The 18,821-nt window shown below is 40.9% G+C and overlaps 1 long non-coding RNA gene across 1 annotated transcript; it reads left to right on the top strand.

The window, feature by feature from the left end:
• The first annotated feature begins 9,324 nt into the window (after positions 1-9,324).
• LOC121659434 lies at positions 9,325-16,092 on the top strand. The gene is made up of 2 exons (XR_006014324.1): positions 9,325-9,659; positions 13,669-16,092. It is a non-coding gene; the product is annotated as an uncharacterized LOC121659434 (long non-coding RNA).
• Positions 16,093-18,821: the final 2,729 nt, after the last annotated feature.

Genomic DNA, 18,821 nt, shown 5'->3' with positions numbered 1-18,821 from the left:
AAAGCTTCTAATTCTGTACTGTGCACTTGTATAACCAATATACTAATATTTGCCTTCAGCTGAACTGTCTGATCTCTTCTGCACATGCCATGCAGTCTCAAGTGAGGCTGCCCCAGGCTCTTTTGAGCAGAAGGTAATGAAATCTCTGGCTTCTTTTCCATGTATTACATTGGCTGACAAATACAGTCTCTGTATGCAGGCCGCCTGGGCTGTAGGCTGAGGTTGTCTTTCCCAGCTGTGTGGTTTAAGTCTCAGACAGACATTCCCACCAGGGGAAAAAGCAACCAAACACCATCACCAGTAAAACAAACTTTTCTTCTGTATTCTCCTAGGAGTGTTTTGTGTTGCCAGTATTTGAACAAGGTTTGGTTTTAAATCTCAACTGAAGTGAGGTACCTGATTGTAGAAGGCAAAGCAGTCCATAAAAATGTGAATTGTGTGTCTTAAATCCACTGAGTGACAACAAAACGGTAGCATGGAGTGAATGACAACTTTGTGGAAAGACTAATTAATATTCATTAAAAAACAAAGTCAAATTACAGGTGAGTGAGGCAGTATTGGGAAGTTAATCTGTATTTTCACACCATTATACAATGCCCAGATATGCTTCTTCAGATTTTATACAAATAGCACAACAAAAATTTCCAGCATTCACCACTCTTAAATTTACTTTAATCACACAGTCAGTAATTCCTGCTTCACTTTCTTTCTCCTACTTTTTCCTTGTCTAGTTTTCTCCCTATTTTCTTGGATACAAACTAGTATGTTAAAATACTTTCCAAAAAATGGAATACTTCTTCTTATCAAGAGCAGTAATTTACTGCACAGTTATATCCAGCTTTTTCTGTTGTTTAGTTCTTATCTCTGGTAGACTTAATTCAGTGCACTTCTGCAGCTTCATAGACTGGTATTAAAAGGAAATGCAAAAATTAATATATAAGGAACCTCTGAGGCCAATTTTTCCCTAGGAGATCAAGGGAGGTATGGGGATGGAAAAGGGGTTGGTTCATCCATAAGGGATATATCCTTCTGTGTTTTTCTGTACATCAGTCTTTCTTATATTACCTTACTGGAAAAATAATTTTCAATTGTAAGTAATAACTTCTGGTGTCCATATCATAGATGTGAATGAGAACATAATATCTGAACAGTAGCTCAGGAAGGCATTATCCTCAAAAAGTGACAGAACCAAAAATATTTCTAGGCACATGAACATGGTCAATATCATCAAACTGTTCCTCCAACAGCTATGCAAAGAGAACAGTATTTTCTCTCCTTAAGCCCACTGTTCCATCTTGTACAATGATGTTGGGAACGTTCACTATTCCTTCCTTTCAACGAGTGCATCTAATAATGGACTTCCATGTAGATGTGTTGAAAGGCATTCCTGAACCTAGGGAAGGAATATGCTGCTTTGCACAGTTATTTTCTTAAATGAAACATAATTGTTAGCACTAAGCCTTCCAACAGCTTTGGAATGTATATTGCCACTACATCTCTCTCTCTAGGGAGAGATGGGAAGATGTGCAATACCACAAAAACAATAAGCATGAAAGCAAAAAGTACAGTTAACCAATATAACTTTCAAATAGATTTATGTTCATCTAAACATATTTTATTTGAGTATCTGAGACAACTATCCTAAATGTAGACCAAGCAGTGGCATATTCTACTATTATACTCAATACTCCAACAAAGGTTTTGGCAGCAGATAACTCTCACTTTATCCATCTTTGCATGTGGTAATACACCCAAAGCATATAATTCGTCAGCATAATGACAATTCCTGTATTCCCTGAATGCCTAGAGGAAAAGGTTTAACTGCAACATTGTTTCTGGCTAAGGGGCAGTCATCTAAAAAGCTTGAAATTTAAGCCTCCTGTTAGTTTCACAATATCTGGGAGGTCTGGTACAGTATGTTCTGGCAAAAGCCCTGCTTAAATCTGTGGCCAGTGTCTCCCAGGCTATGATCAAACAGAGAGCATGCACAAATTGTTTTATTTAGGTTCTACAGCAAGGTATCAAAGAACTGAGGTAACCTGACAACTGATCATTTTGAGAAAATAGATTTAAAATTAAAAGTGTGAAATCAGCTGGGCTCTGCAAACTCTCAGGACTTCAGTCCTTTCTTAATACTGCAGCACCGAAGATGAGCTGGTCAGAAGAGGATACTGTGATATGTAAAAAGGAACAGAATCCTACAGTTTGCTTTCCTCTTTTCTAATGTATTTCAAGGGTTATTGGTATAGAAAGTCCATAAACCTCCGACAGAGGTATGATTAAGAAGTAAAACGCAATGTGCAATGACCTACCTAGCCTTGGTGGAGCAATTTGAAATCCAAAGTAGGTCACAAGTCAATTCATTTTGTAGACTTGACCTTGTACTCAGTGGATATTTAATCCCATCACAAAACCACTGGATAATGTTATAAACACCAATTTTGAAACAGCCCTTTTGGGACAATATCTTTATCTTGGCAACTGGTTTCCGCTGAAAAGATCCCAAGACTTAGGATGAAAACTTTTCTAAAATATTATTCTTCTCCTACATCATGTGCACTTGTATATTGATAGGCCAACAGCTGGATATTTAAATTGTATTAATTTCTTAGATATCTGAAAACTTATACAGAAAATGTGACTAGAAATACAATCAGGGCATGAAAACTATACCTTTCAACTCTACAGCTCCTTCTCAGTTGAAGCCGTCATTGTTATGTTTTTTTGTTTCTTCTACTTTTTTTTCTTTTTTTCCTTCCTGTTATGGTCACTGCACTGTCATGCTACTGAGGTTTAGCAGCTAAATAGCCCATGTATGTGAAAAGCATTAGAAAGAAGTCCACTATGAAGATTTCACACCAAATGGAAGAAGTACCTGTAGTGAAGGATAGAATCTCTCCATTAAACTTTGTATTTATGATCAAATATGATCAAATCAAGAATATTGAGATCTGGAGTTATTCCAATGATGAACTTGTTCCTTTTCCTTAATTTGTGTTGTTCTTACTGAGAAGAAGAAAAAAAAAAAAACAAAACCAAACAAACCCCCATGTGCTTTGAACTGAATTAACTGTAACTGAAATTCCTGGCAGCTTTAAAGACAAATAGAGTCAGACAGGCAGTGCTTTGAACCAGCAAAGCATTCCATATTGAACTTCTTTGTTTTCTTTTACATGTATTTTCTTTTGTTTCTATTTTTAAAAATAAAATGTTGGAGGATGGCAGTTTGACATTGGGGTGTGGTTTGTTTGGGGTTTTTTTCCCTCTACAAACGAATGTAGATTGGAAATTAAGTGTGAGGTTAGGCTCTTCAATGCAATCCCTAGAAAAGTCAACCCCCAAATTTTAAAGCTCTTCATAGTTGTTCTGTTAACAGCAAGACAGTGCACATGAGATGCCTGGAGTAACAGATTAGTTACAAAACAAATTAGTGTTGCTGCCTGTTCTGAGCTTCCCCTCCCCCACCCCGAGACAAACCAGGACTTGCCTCTGTCATGTGCTCTGAAACTCTTTGTTCCAAGCGCGGGCAAAACTGAATGTAACTCAAACTCTTTAGCAGTGTCTGATTGGTCGGTCACCCCAGGTCCGCCCCCAGTCCTCCCCTTTCCCCTTCTCCCAATAAAAGAAAGGACCAAGGCAGGGCCCACCGTCTTTGGCTTTGCAACTCTTTCTGCGAACATCTGTGTGCTTCTGTTTCTTTTGAAAGCTTCTAATTGTGGGAAATTAGGCAAGCTGGGAGCTATATTTCTCCCTCTTTGCTTCTGCTCGTGGTATTAGATTTGCAGCTACTATTTTGCTGCTTTTAGAGCTACTGAAATGCTGGATTGCCTGTGCTACCTCTCTAGGCTGCCCAAGGCTTTCTAAGGCATTAAACTACTAGCCTAGCCGGTAAAAAGCTGTAAGTATAGCTCCTCAAATTAGTTAAATTTTTCAAGTTTTCCACTGAAACTATGGAACTGATTTTACCTTACCTTATTGAAGACCAAGGAATGCCTCAATGCTAGTGACTTGAGAAGCAACCTGGGCCTGTGGCAGGATCAGCCAGAGTCTTTTGACTATTGTGGCAACTTAGGAGCCTGTGGACCACAAGGACCCATTTTAGCACTTCTCTGTGGGGACTAGGGACCCCAACAAACTTGAGCTCCAAAAGGCTGAATAAGTTTCACCAAGAATTTATACAGGGGAGGAAAGGAGACCCACACATACCAGGAACTTCTGTGAGAAGGAGGAAAGAAGTTATGAGGAGGGTAGGTTAAAAAAAAAGTTAGATAAGTTTAAGTATTTGACTATTCAAAGCAGTTCGGTACTTTCCATCAGATGCAGGAAATCAAGTAATGAATTTTAATGAAGAAAAAAGTGCCTTCAGCAGATAATATTGCTTGTGTATTAATAATATACTTTATGCTTTAGCTTCAGGCCTATAAATATTTTGCTTGACTGTTGTTACTGTTAGTTTCCACTTTATCCATCATCTATTTTCTCCATCTATTTGTTTTAATAAAATTTGAATAACAATTGTAATTTAGCGATGATTTATCTTTGATAATTTAGATATCTAAAAGTTAAGTATAAAATTAGACTTACATAGTTGCTCAGGCTTTCCCTGTAACTGGCAGAGATAAACAGACACCTTCAAATAATGACTCAACTCCTTCATAACATATTTACTAGGCAGTTGGAATTAATTAAACCTATATTTTCTCTTGCTCTCTCTCTTCACTGCAGAGGGAGTATGGATAATGACTACACACCTCTTGTCCATCTTTCAGACAGTGGAAACTAGGTAAAGCTAATTCTAATTCTGCTGCATGGCTTGAATAATCCCCCACACAGTGCAGTCCTGAGCTGGTTGATGTCTCCAGTAGTTATTACAACCTAAATAAAAGCAATGTATTTAGCAATATTTTAACTGGAGTAGAGTGAGAAATGTCTCTATTTTGTCTGCTTCTGGGTAAGTATTTCACATAAGACCCCATGTTAATGCGGAGACAACTAATAAAATAATAACTCCGATCCCAATATGTTACATTATGTTTAATTCATTTAATTATGTTTACGTTAAGGAAATGTGATCCTAAACCGTACAATTTTTTACATATTTAGCCAATACCTACCATTTTTAATGGAAATATCTTTTATGGTGTAATTTAGAATTAAACATTGAAATAGAAAGGCATTACTTTATGTAGCCAAACATTTTTGCAGTTAAATTCTACTTTGTCCTTATGAGAGGCTCTAGTGCTTGTTCTTAAGATAAAAATGTGTATTGTGACAAGGCATCTGCAGAACAGAGATGTGGAAAGATGCGCTAGATTGCAAAAATATTTATTCACTAGGTAAATGAGCTGAAAAACTGGTTTTGTATCCCTTGTCTTGGTAAAGAGCAGACAAAAATCTGTTATCATAACGCTGTCTACACTTACTGTCTTTTTCTTCAAGGTTCAATAAATGTTTCAGATAATAAGTCACCTAATTCACTTTAAAACAGTTACAAATTCTGATAATCTAACCAATGTCAAATCGGTGAAAAGAAATAAGGACGAACTCTAGACTATGGAAATACAGTAGCTCAACAGTGGTGTTCCCTCTGATGTCTATGGGTGTAAGCTCAGCAGGGATCAATAGCAATTTTCTGTTGGAATAAATTGGTGGTTCCTGGTTGCCTTTAGGGCAAATTCCTATACTAACTTCTTTTGCAAGACTTTGCACAAGACTTGTGGGAAAAAAAAGTGATACATTTTATCACACCATATGATATAACCAAAAATCGGGCAAGGTTGAGAGTGAATGATGGATGAAATAAAAACTTCTGGGTTTTCTGTCTAACGAGACATTACATCATATGATATCCTGCACATCTATTAAATAGGCTTTTCTTGGCTTCTTTGTCCATTTCTAGGCTATGACCTTAAGAACATAACTCCAGTGTCATCCGTCTCTGAACTTAATAAAAAGATCATGTTTGTCTAAGATCTAACATAATGTACAGCACAACACTTTAACTGTACCCTTTACCAAGGAGTAACTACAGAACTCCTGGTTGCCCTTCCAGATACTCCATGAGCATTTCCACAGTTACTGGTATTTTCAGAAACTTTGCGAGTTTCATCAAGTTCTTTCAAAGTATCAGAAAGTCATAGGCCAAAGAGGTTTATTGAATGATATACAGGAAAATGTAATAATACACTGAGAACATTAATAGGCTGCTGTACTTCAAGGACTGTTTTAGGATTTTCTCTTTAACACCAGGAGAACGGAAGATGTGGCTAGCTTATTGGTGGATCAAAAGTTAATCACGAGCCAGCAGTGCCCTTGCAGCCAGGAGGGCCAATGGTATCCTGGGGTGCACTGGGAAGACTGTGGCCAGCAGGTTGAGGGAGGTGATTCTGCCCCTCTACCCCACTCTAGTGAGGCCAGTCCTAGTGCTGTGTCCAGTTCTGGGCTCCTCAGGACAAGAAAGAAAAGGAGCTACTGGAGAGGGTCCAGTGGTGGGGCACAAAGGTGATTAAGAGACTGGAGCATCTCTCTTATAAGAAGAAATTGAGGGTGTTGGGTCTACTTGGCCTGGAGACGACTGAGAGGGGATCTTGTCAATACATATAAATATTTGAAAGGCAGGCGCCAAGAGAATGGTGCCAGACTGTTTCTGGTGGTGCTCAGCGATATGGTGAGGAGCAAAGGCCTTAAACTAAACCACCAAAAGATTCACCTCAATGTGAGGAAGAACTTCTTTACATTGAGGTGGCAGAGCACTGAACAGACTGCCCAAGGAGGTTGTGGAGTTTCCCTCTCTGGAGATGATCAAACCCAGATGGACACATTCCTGTTTCACCTGCTCAGTGTCACCCTGCCTTGACAGGGGGGTTGGACTGGATGATCTCCAGAGGTCCCTTACAACCCTAAAAATTCTGTGATTCTGTATTTCTGTGAAACTACTTTATAAAACCCACATAGCAGGATTCTGTTATGTGGATACTTTGCTTTGCATTTGCTAAAGACAATAGTAATTTTTTGCCAATATTGAACAAGTTAAAGAAAAGACACAGCCGTGACAATGGATTTCCAGATTATCTCTATGCATGAGGTACTGCAATGCCGGAACATCACAGAATTACAGAATGCTTTGAGTTAGAAGAGACTTTTAGAGATTATCTAGTGTCTGCCATGGGCAAGGACACTTCCCACCAGACCAGGTTGCTCAAAACCCCATCCAACCTGGCTTTAAGCACTTACAAGCACAGAGAATCCACAACTTCTCAGGGCAATTTGTTCCAGTGTCTCAACCATCTCACAGTAAAAGTCTTCCTTATATCCAATCTAAATATACCCCCTTTCAGTTTAAAACAATTGTCCCTTGTCCTGTCACTACATGCCTTGGTAAAATTATCTCTCCATCTTTCTAATAAGCCACCTTTTGTATACTGAAAGAATGCAACAAGGTCTTCCCAGAACCTTCTCTTTTCTAGGAGAAACAACCTTAACTCTCTCAGCCTGTCTTCAGAGGAGAGATGCTCCAGCCATTTGATTATTTTTGTGGCATCCTTCTGGAGCTACACTAATAGAGGCCATGTGCTTCTTGTACTGCAGACCCCAGAGCTGGATGCAACACTCCAGGCAGTGTCACCAGAGTGGAGTAGAGGGGCAGAATCAGGTACCTTGATCTGCTGCCCACGCAGCTTTTGATGAAGCCCAGAATGCAGCTGCCATTCTGCTTCAAGGTCATGTTGCCAGCTCATGTACAATTTTTCAATCAACCAGTAGCCCCAAGCCCTTTTCAGGGCTACTCTCAGCCAGTTCATCACCCAGTCTGTACAGATACTGGGAATTGCTGCAACCCATTTGCAGGACCTTGCACTTGGCCTTGTGGAACCTCATGAGGTTTGCATGGGTCCATGTCTCGAGACTGTCAAAGTCACCCTTCTCTTCTCTGAAGCATATCAACTGCACCACTCATATTGATATAATCTGAAAACTGGCTGAGGATGTACCCAATACCCCCATCTGTCACTAATAAAGGCCTATCATCATTATTAATAAAGATTTATTGTCTCTTGGTGAATGCAATTCTGGAGATATAATTATGTATCAAGTTTTCTGTGGAAAATCATGTCAGCTTCCATACTGTCTGTAATCACAGTCTCATGATACCCATGACATTTTGTGGACCTATTCTAGGCACGGATAACTTAGGCAGCTGGTCCTTGAGGACAGCAGCTTTCCTGGGACACAGCTCATTCCTTGTCTCGCATCTGAGGTAACATGCCACTGCACAGTGGGAGAGTGCAGAAGGAAGAGTGGGATCTGGGATCTACCAGGTTTGGCTACAACTCTCTTGGTGAGCCTAAGGCAGAAAGAGAGCAGAAATAGAAGCATCAGTCAACAGCCACTTCTAATGCCTATTAGTCCAGCACAGACTTGGTTCAAGTCCTTTCCTTCAAACTTCCTTACCATTCAACTTTGCCTACACTGCTGACAAAATTTGGTACCTCCAGCTTTAGGTATAAGGTGAAAGTCTAAGGGAGGTAGGATTTTAAGGGGAGTTTTAAGAGCAGGGAGCATGGTTGCCACCTGCTGTTCATGGTAACTGAGGCATCCTGAAAACGTCACTAGAGTCCTGTTACTGGGCTGCACAGTAAGTGATAGTCGCCTCTCCAAAAAGGATAAAAAGAATTGTGCCAAAATATACTGTCTGGGTTAGCTGTCTAGATGTTTACAGAGCATCTGTGGTAGTGTCTGTACATTGGAGCAGATAAATAACTCAGGATTTTTAATGCCTATTTTGGCAGCAATTTTGAAGCAAAAAGCCTATTGTTAAAGGAGACAGAAAAAATTCGAAAAAGGCAGGAAGCAGCCAAAAGAAATCTGAGGAAACTCTAATAAAAGCTACTGGGGTATTTTTTCTCCACATACTTATATGTCAAACTTTTATTAGGCTGTTTAATTATTGCTCAAGAATACTCAACACAATTCAGTTGTAGTCCTAGTTTTACTTTCTCTAACCAGAGAGAAACAGCAAATCATGAGAGGTTAACTAATTTCCTTTGTTCCTCTCAATTAATCATACACTTCTTTTTGGTGAAAGTATTTTCAAGACATAGTCTGTCTTGACATATATCACCTGTGGAGATACAGCTAGAAAGCAGAAGTGAGAGCACTGCTATGTCAGTCATAGTCACTAACTCATGTCAGAAGTGGACGCACTAATGCTGCTAGGCTGCATGCAAACCATGGCAGGCAGTACAGCCTACCACGAAATAGCTAGTATAAAGGAATGGCATGCTTGGTATGTACCTGTGACGGTTAGTGCTAGCAATATTTTTAAGAAACAGATATGGTTGTTACAGTGATTGCTGCTTATATAAGAATCTGTTTTCAGTTACTGCTGAAAAGGTATAAATACTCAGCTCTGTATCAATAAAATCAGCTTATTGCATCCAAGCAATCTGCCCCGTCTCTTCCATCACCAACAGTCATGCGACAACTGGTGCCCCATGTGAGGACTGGGACTGCTCTTAAGTGAAGTCGGCGATGCCCTGCAGAACTTCAGTAACTTTGCCGAAGGTTAAGCCGGAGGAGAAGCGGGAGCCTTCAGAACTGTGGTTAAGCCGCGGGGAGAAGCGGGACCCATGCCAGCCGGCAACTGATCCTCTGAAAAAGAGGTGAGTCGCTGCAGGGAACTATGGGCCAGGGTCAGGGGATGACCACCCTAGGAAGAGATGTGCTTGAGCTTATGTCAAAGCTGCTAGAGAAGCAAGGCAAATCTTTGCCTGTGAACGATTTAAAAATTATGCTTCGATGGACTACTTCTAAACTGCAAGGAGTAACTCAGTCCACAAGTTTTACGGCGGATCTGTGGGATAGAGTAGGAGTGGAATTTTGGAATGCTGTAGCTGACGGTGATAAAGCTGCTGCAGAGATGATTCCCTCCTGAAAAGTAATCTTTGAAGCTTTAAAAGCTCAAGAAAAATCTCTTGCTAAAGATAAAGAGGATGCCCCTTGCCCCTCCTCCGCAGAAGCGGAGCCTCAGAACTCTTTACAATTTGAAGAGACTGTGCCTCTTTCACTAAAGGCTCCAGCCCCCCTTGCAACAAAAAGGGAGAAGGGCTCCTCGCAATCTATAAAAGCATTTACCACTGGCTACAGTCCAGCTGACAGCAGCGAGGATGAAGGAGACCCCAGACCCATCGATCCTGAAAAAGAGCCAGATTTATTTCCCCCCAACCCTCACGTTACCTGGGTCCTCTTGAAACAATAAGCATTAAAGGAAGGGAATCTAGACTTTGCAGACAAAATTGTGCCACCAGTCTTATATACGGGACCAAGAAAGCTAAATGCCCATTGGGAACAGCTACCTTTCCCAGAGCTTAAAGAGCTCTGACACAGCTGCCTCAGCCACCTCCGCAGATGCCAGCCTCGCAGATGTCAGCCCCACAGATGCTCAACGGGAGCTTCCCTCAAGTCTTTGCCCAGCAACTGCAGGAAGTGCTGGATTGGACTTGCACACCTCAGCCACAGTAAGGTTAAATGATTCTTCTGTTCATTTACTTCCTACAGGAATTTTTGGACCACTAGGGCCCCAAAAAAGTGCCCTACTTTTAGGAAGGTCCTCAACTAGCCTTCCAGGACTTTCTGTTCTCCCTGTGGTCAGGGACTTAGATTCTAATGACGAACTTAAGAACATTGTTTGGACCCCTAATCCACGTTTTATCCTGCAAAGGACCTGCATAGCTAAATTAATCCCTCTTCCACATGATTCACCATCTTCTGTAGAAAAATACAGCACCAAGGTGGGAGGATATAGTTCTATAGGAACCCCACAAATACTATGGGCACAAACAATTTCAGACAAGTGTCCTACCTGCCAATGCACCCTGTTATTACAGGGACAACAAATAACGCTCACCGGTATTTTAGATACCGGAGCTAACATTACTGTCATTTCTCAAGATAAGTGGCCCCCTAACTGGGCCCTCATGGAGGTGCCCGTGGCCCTCACCAGGATAGGAGGAAGCAGTTGCAGTTATCAAAGTCGCCATCTGATTCAAGTGACAGGACCAGAAAACCACACAGCCTCTGTAAGGCCATTTGTTCTACCTGTGCCCATAGTGTTGTGGGGACAAGATGTACTCTCTCAATGGGGTTTCAGAATTCAGTCGGATTTTTAATGGGGACCATTGAAACATGCAACACCCTGAAATTAACCTGCAAAACTGATGCCCCTATTTGGGTGGACCAGTGGTCCCTGTCATTACCTAAACTGTGTGTGCACTCACTGAATTGGTCCAGGAACAGCTTCAAAAGGGACACATAGTCGCCTCCACCAGTCCTTGGAATTCACCAGTTTGTCATTAAAAAACAAACTGGCAAGGGGCGCTTGCTCCATGACCTCCATAAAATTAACGCTGTTATGGAGGACAAGGGAGCCCTCCAGCCTGGCCTCCCATCTCCTACCACGATCCCTTGAGACTGGCATTTGACAGTCATCGATTTAAAGGATTGCTTTTTTGATATTCCCTTGAATCCTGAGGATGCATCAAAATTTGCCTTTTCTGTCCTGAGCACCAATATGCAGGCACCCTTGCAAAGATATCACTAGGTTGTCCTGCCCCAAGGCATGAAAAATAGCCCCACTATTTGCCAGTGGTTTGTTGCAAAAATCCTCAGCCCCATTCAGCTGGACATGCTTGACACTCTTTTATATCATTATATGGATGACATCCTAATTGCTGCAGAGAAACAAGAAGTTATGGAGAAAGCCTTAGCCCTTGTCAGCAATGCTGTAACCCAAGCAGGACTTTATGTTGCTCCTGAAAAAATTCAGCATCAACCCCCTTGGAAATACCTGGGCTGGCGAATTAGGACCCAGAGTATTTCTCCTCAACCTTTACAAATTCAAACCAACATTTGTACTTTGCATGATGCTCAGAAACTTTTGGGGACAATTAATTGGGTTCATCACCTGTTAGGAATCTCAAATGCAGACTTGAGCCCTTTGTTTGCTCTGTTAAAAGGGGAACCAGATTTATTATCACCTCAGCAGCTTACACTGGAAGCTCGCCAAGCATTGCAAAAGGCAGCTAATGCTATTTCAAACCAGCAAGCGGCCCGCTAGGCTACTGAGTTGCCCGTTTCTTTAATAATTTTAAATCTGGCCAAGCAGCCCCACGCTTTAATTTTTCAGTGGGACCTTAGTTTGCCAGATCCTCTATTAATCATTGAATGGATTTTTCTGCCACACCACATGTCCAAAACTGTCAGTACCCAATGTGAAATGCTTGCTTTGCTCATTGTAAAAGCTAGACAGAGACTTGTTACACTTGCAGGTGTAGATTTCTGTTTGATTTGCTTGCCTGTTACTGCTGTTTATTTACAGTGGCTACTTCAACAGTCTGAAGTGTTTCAGATGACTTTCACCAATTTCTCTGGACAACTTTCTACATATCCCCCAAAACACAAGGTCGTGGCAGCAGGTTTTAATCTTTTAACACAACCCAAGAGAAGCGAAGTCCCATTGCGTTAACAGTGTTGACAGATGGATCTGGTTGCACCCACATGTCCGTGATGCTGTGGTGGGACTCAAATCTCAACCGATGGGACTCAGATTTCACCGTTTCAGGATCCCCTCAAATTGCTGAATTAGAGCCTTTTAATGCTGGCCTATTCCTTTTAACCTAATAACTGATTCTGCTTATGTTGCAGGACTTGTGGAAAGAGCGGAAGCTGCTGTGTTAAAAGATGTGCCTAACACAGACTTGTTTTATTGGCTGCAACAACTTGTTTTCCTTTTAGATAATAGACAAGATTTGTATTTTGTAATGCATGTTAGATCTCACACTACCTTGCCTGGTTTTATTGCAGAAGGAAATCACCAGGCAGATTTACTTATGCTACCTGCGCAAGGGTTATCTGATTGCTTTTCCCAGGCAAAAATCAGTCACTCATTTTTTCATCAGAATGCTGCTGCACTTGCAAGAACTTTTGCTTTGCCTTCTCGCCAAGCCTCTAGCATTGTGGCTGTGTGCCCAGACTGTCAAAGACACTCCTTTCCCTCTTTCGCTGGAGGTGTTAACCCTAGAGGACTCCAGAGCCTCAAAATTTGGCAAACAGATGTTACTCATTGTCCTGAATTTGGCAAACTTAAGTATATACATTCCTCTATAGACAGCTTTTCAGGTGCCCTGTTTGCATCCTGTCATACAGGAGATTAGGCAAAAGATGTTTGCTGTCACTTTATGAGCGCCTTTGCAGTCTTGGGAATTCCTTCACAGATCAAAACTGATAATGGCCCAGCGTATATTTCCCAGAGAGTTGTACATTTTCTTGCCCTCTGGGGAGTGACACACAAAACGGGGATTACTCATTCCTCCACAGGCCAAGCTACCATTGAATGAGCCCACTGTTCACTAAAGCATCTTTTACTACAACAGAAAGGGGGAATGGGGAATGCTACTCCAGCTGAAGGCTTACAGAAGGCATTGTATGTTTTTAAGATTTTAAATTGTTCCCTGATGGATCCCAACCCTCCGATTGTAAGGCACTTCAGCAATAACCGACAGTTAGAGGTTAAACAGAAGGCCCCAGTCCTTGTTAAGGACCCAGAAACAGGTAAGATCATGGGACCTTATCCCCTCATCACATGGGGAAGGGGTTTTACCTGTGTTTCTACAGAGAATGGCCCAAGGTGGATCCCAGCTAAGAACGTGAGACCCTTCAGAGAATCCTTGAAAACTTCTCCTGAGGATCTTGAGGATCTTGACCACCCTGGCACACTATCAGCGGAGACCCCAGCCATTCCAGTCTCTGCCTCGGTTCCAGAGATCGCAAAGGACATCTCCACCTGACCACCAGCTCAACCAGCTTTTACATGATTCCAGAGGACTTATCGACTTTACACCACTTTTTGATTTCCGGGGATGACCCACTCCAACGGAAGTAGAAGCTATAATTGCAGATCAAGTCTCTCTTAGTGAGCAGTATTGGAAATGGTTTAAGGAGAGACTTGGACTTGAGAATAACCCTATTCCTTGTTTTATTTGCAAAAATTATTCCCATCAGGTGTGGGTTTTGTGTCAGTGTCAAAAGTGTCAGAAGTGGTGGTATTGCATGTCGCATCACCGCTGTGGCAACTGTCCACAGTGTGATCCTTTGTGCTATGCTATTCTTATGGTAACTGTATTATTTTAAAACTTGTGTGTGGAAAAGAGTGTGGCTGGCTTCCACAATGGTACTTTTGGGAGCTAGATCTGCCTTTTCAGGCTGGTCCTCTTAGTAGGACTCCTTCTCGATGAAGGAGAGGTGGTCGCAATGCCACCCCTCCCAGAACGCAATGTTTGGCTTACGCTAGCTGACGCTAGCACAGTCTACGCTGTGCCCATCCATGGCCTTCCCTGGTGACCCTTTCCAAACCTGTTTGGTAGCTATGCCCTTAGGGGAAAGTGAATGGGATGGAATTTATGCCAATGCTTCTGCCTGGTGTAACCATACTTTCCCCCAACCAATTACTCCTGGAAGCGCTGCTATTGGATTATTAGACAACATATTTTTGATATGTGGAAACAGAGCTTGGAAGGGAATACTGGGTAGGGCAATAGGAGGTCCTTGTACTTTTGGGCGACTAACCATTTTTCACTCTTTTCAGGGAAACTTACCATCTTTGCACTCGCTGGTGCGAGCAAAATGCAGCACATGCACATATAGCCAGGATTGTGATGATAATGTTCAATCTTGGAACCTAAGAGCCCAAGTGTTTGCCTCTATTATTCCTTCTATTGGAATGGCACATGCACTAAAAACCCTGAATAACCTTGGCTGCTGGCTTGCAAAACAAACTAATGCTACTAGCTCTGCTTTAACAGGCTTATTAACAGACGTTGATAGCGTGAGACATGCTACACTGCAGAATAGAGCTGCAATTGACTTTTTGCTTTTGGCACATGGGCACGGTTGTGACGAATTTGAAGGCTTATGCTGCATGAACTGTGTCGGCATCTTCATCGACAAATGGGACGGGGAGCCTGGACTGGCGCTCCAGGAGCCTTTTATTGTTTTATTCTATTATCAGTCTCACATACCGAGTTGAGACAGAGATGGTACAAAGCTCACGCTGCCAAGGGCATCCAAAAATTTCCTGGTTACAGAGCATTCTTAAAAGCTTTTTGGCCAATCAGCATGCTTCTAAAAGTTGCAGACAGCTGTCTTAACCAATCCATAATAGCGCACATACAACTGTTAAACACAATGCTGGCTTGTTATGCCTTAACAATACACAATATTCCATTATAAGGCTTAAACTTATCTATCTTGCTAAACATATTTTTTTGCAACTTCAAAGTCTATCTAGGCCAAACCTAGAAACTCTAACCATTGTTTTAATGTCCTTGTTTGCTATATAACTGTATCTTCTATCTTTTCACAGCCAAAGCTGAATCCTAAATCCTTTTGCTTTATTTTCTGAAACCTGCTTTTATTTCTCACGCCTAAAATCCTTTCCACCTTTTGTGTTTCCCCACATGAACTTGTCTGATTACTCTTTGTCTATTCATGCCCTTCGAGATAGTGTCACCAAATTGAGAGTTGTAATTGATAACGACTGGCTTGGAAACATACTTGGAGGATGGGGACTTACTGGCTGGCTTAAGCATTTAGCTAAAGCAGGAATTTATATTTTAGCCATGCTGCTGCTTATGATGATTTGTCTGCCATGTGTTTTGCAATGTGTTCAGAGACTGATTGATAAGTCAACAAAGAAAATTTTACTCGTAGACAAGAAAGGGGGAGATGTGGAGATACAGCTAGAAAGCAGAAGTGAGAGCACTGCTAAACTCATGTCAGAAGTGGACGCACTAATGCTGCTAGGCTGCAAACCGTGGCAGGCAGTACAGCCTACCACGAAATAGTTAGTACAAGGGAACGGCATGCTTGGTATGTACCTGTGACGGTTAGTGCTAGCTTTTAGTTTTGCAATGTTATTAAGAAACAGATATGGTTGTTACAGTGATTGCTGCTTATATAAGAATCTGTTTTCAGTTACTGCTGAAAAGGTATAAATACTCAGCTCTGTATCAATAAAATCAGCTTATTGCATCCAAGCAATCTGCCCTGTCTCTTCCATCACCATTGTCATGCGACAATCACCTGCTGTGAATAGAGGTGCTTTAATCTGGAAAGGAGAGAACAAGTCTAGTATTTTGTCATGTTAACTGCTGCAGGATAAATTCTGTCATTATAAGCTCTACTGTTGTATTTACTCCCTCCACTGACCTGTGTTTCCCCGTGTCCACTAAATGCTCCGTGAAGGTGATGCCTTTCTGTACTACTGTATACAGATGTACAGACAGGTACTACTGTAGCAGATGACCTCATTCTCCTCCTCTCTCCCCAAGAACAGTTTATCAAGAAGTTCAGCTTCTCCAGAAAACCAATGAAACATGACTCCATCCCTTCCTTGTAATCTTCCTCTCCCTCCTTCCCCTTTTCAAGGAGACTTAACCAGTCTATGAGGAAAGCTTGCCTTTGTGATTTAACCTACTTTTATTACTTTCAGCAGAATCGTTTAAACATTATCATTTATGTTTTAATCATTAAGCACCAGAATTTGAAGGTTTAGGATTGATGGTTGCCCAATTTGAGATAACTCAAAGATTTTTACATTTCAGAAAGTGCTGATGTTCCAACTTAGGTCAAGCCAACTCCTCTTCCCCAGTGTTATGTAGTGATAACTACTCTCTCCCTACCACTTGGACTCACCAACCAGCAGTAGTACTAAATATGGTGAAACAAATGCGTGGCAGCAAATTCAATGTATTATCCAGACCCTGACCCATGGGTTTTAGCTGGGCACAGTTTGACAGTTACTGAGGGTATACTGTCAGCTTATACCACCCTCACAGTAACTGACTGATCTGACCAAATTTGACAAAAAGGGACGATCAATGCGGTTAATGTACATATCAGTGGCTACACAGACCAGTCCTTCAGACTGGAGTGACACCCTGGTCACACAGTCAACCACAGTCCATGGTAAATCAGTGGTAGATGAAATTGTTTTGATGAGATTAGAGTCTTATAACTAAAGGAATTTTATCATGTTGTGTCACATAACCATGAATTTGGGAAAAAATTCTATCAATTTTGGCAAAGTTGGATGGCGACTCATATTTCACCCAGAAAAGGGACATATTTAAATTATATATGTTTGGTAACTAGCAGAAGTTGCAAAGTTCTCACACCTAGGCAGAGGTGAATACTTTTGTGTGAATGGGTTAGTGCGTTATATGAGCAGACAGGGATAAGTTAGCTTTAAATCAACTATGCTAAATGAAGGGATGAATACCAAAAGTGTTTTCAAATCCGCTTTTCATACTGGCATCTGATGACCCAGTAGAATTCTATGTGCGATTCTAGTGGGACTCAGTGTTTGCACTGTGATTCAGCTATTTGATTGACTTCTGCTGCAAATATTGAAAAGGATAAAAAAATGAAGGAGACTGTGTCTCTGAAAGTTGTTACAAATTTTTGTGAGTTGAAATTAAAATTAATTTCCTTTTTGCATCTGAAATGAAAATTGAAGTTTGCATTTATAAAGAAAAGAACAGAGTTGTTTCAGTCATGAGTTGTAAATAACACATAATATAGATATAAACTCAAACCAAAAGAAGAATTTAAAAACTAGAAGTAGGAAAAACTTGGTTATGAATCAAGGGATCTTATACATCCTATTAGTTTGTTTCCTTAGTACTTTGAATTCAAGGTATATTAGTAGCACCTTCTAAAATAAATGTATTGCCAGCAGCTCTCAAGCTGTGATCTCTGAGGTACCAGTATCCTGCAAAGCCAAGGCAAATATTCAGTTGTACCATTTGTTTCAGTAAATTTAATATCAGTCACTTAAGGTACATTTTAAATGAAGCAAGTCTGGTCTCCTCACTCCAGAAATAGTCTAGTATAAAGTAAGATTAATGTCCTTGCTCTAGTGTATGATACACTACTGACCTTGGCTTCCTCTGATGAGCAGAAAGCATTCAAAAAAAAACCCTGTAAGCACTCAGAACTCAGAACTCAGCAAGACGTGGATCTTTACTTCTTGCAAATTTCACATGATTTAGAACAGTTGTTCCCAGTATGCAGTCAGTGGTCTGCTAAGGCCACACCAGACATATGGGGTGACTTCCTTTCCTTCTAAATATTAAATCACTTTAAATGACACTAGGGAATAGAGAAAATACTTTCCCAATACTATTTTTCTGTATAAACACATGTTGCTGTTGCCATGAGGTTGTTGTTTAACTGGAGACACGTGGTCTGCAAGTCACATTCCCTTTTAAGTATGATCCATTATGCAGAAGTATTGTCAAACACTGATGCCTGTTTTGCAGGGTAGCATGATAGAAAAGCTGTAAGGGCATCCTTCTGCCAGTGTGATCAATCAAGCATTGTTTGTGTATCCTTGCTCCCACTGATTTGATGTACACTTTGACATCCGCGAAGAATGCAAAGGGGTTAGCTAGTTTACAGGAGGATCTCTTCAAGTATCACTGCATTTTGTTTTGTGGCTATCTCAATAGAGACGTTAAATCCTTTCTTCATCTCCCTAACTTTTCTAAGGTAAGAAAAGTTTGCATTTGAAAGGAAAAACACAGGTGTTTAGAACATTAGAACAATAGGTAGCTAGACCATTTTGTAAAGTAGAATTAAAAATGACACCACTTTCTCTGGAACCATTTAATGGATCTAACTTAATTATTAAAAAAAAAAAAAAGTGTAGATGTATGAGAAAACAGCTCATCTGATTTAATAAGTGGACTATTAAATTGAAGATTTCT

Source organism: Corvus kubaryi, unplaced genomic scaffold, assembly GCF_017639235.1.
Source record: "Corvus kubaryi isolate FWS band 111438036 unplaced genomic scaffold, C.kubaryi_AGA036_p1.0 137, whole genome shotgun sequence".
Classification (NCBI taxonomy): domain Eukaryota; kingdom Metazoa; phylum Chordata; class Aves; order Passeriformes; family Corvidae; genus Corvus; species Corvus kubaryi.
Note: the sequence above shows the minus strand (reverse complement) of the source record. Positions and strands in the feature narration are given on the sequence as shown.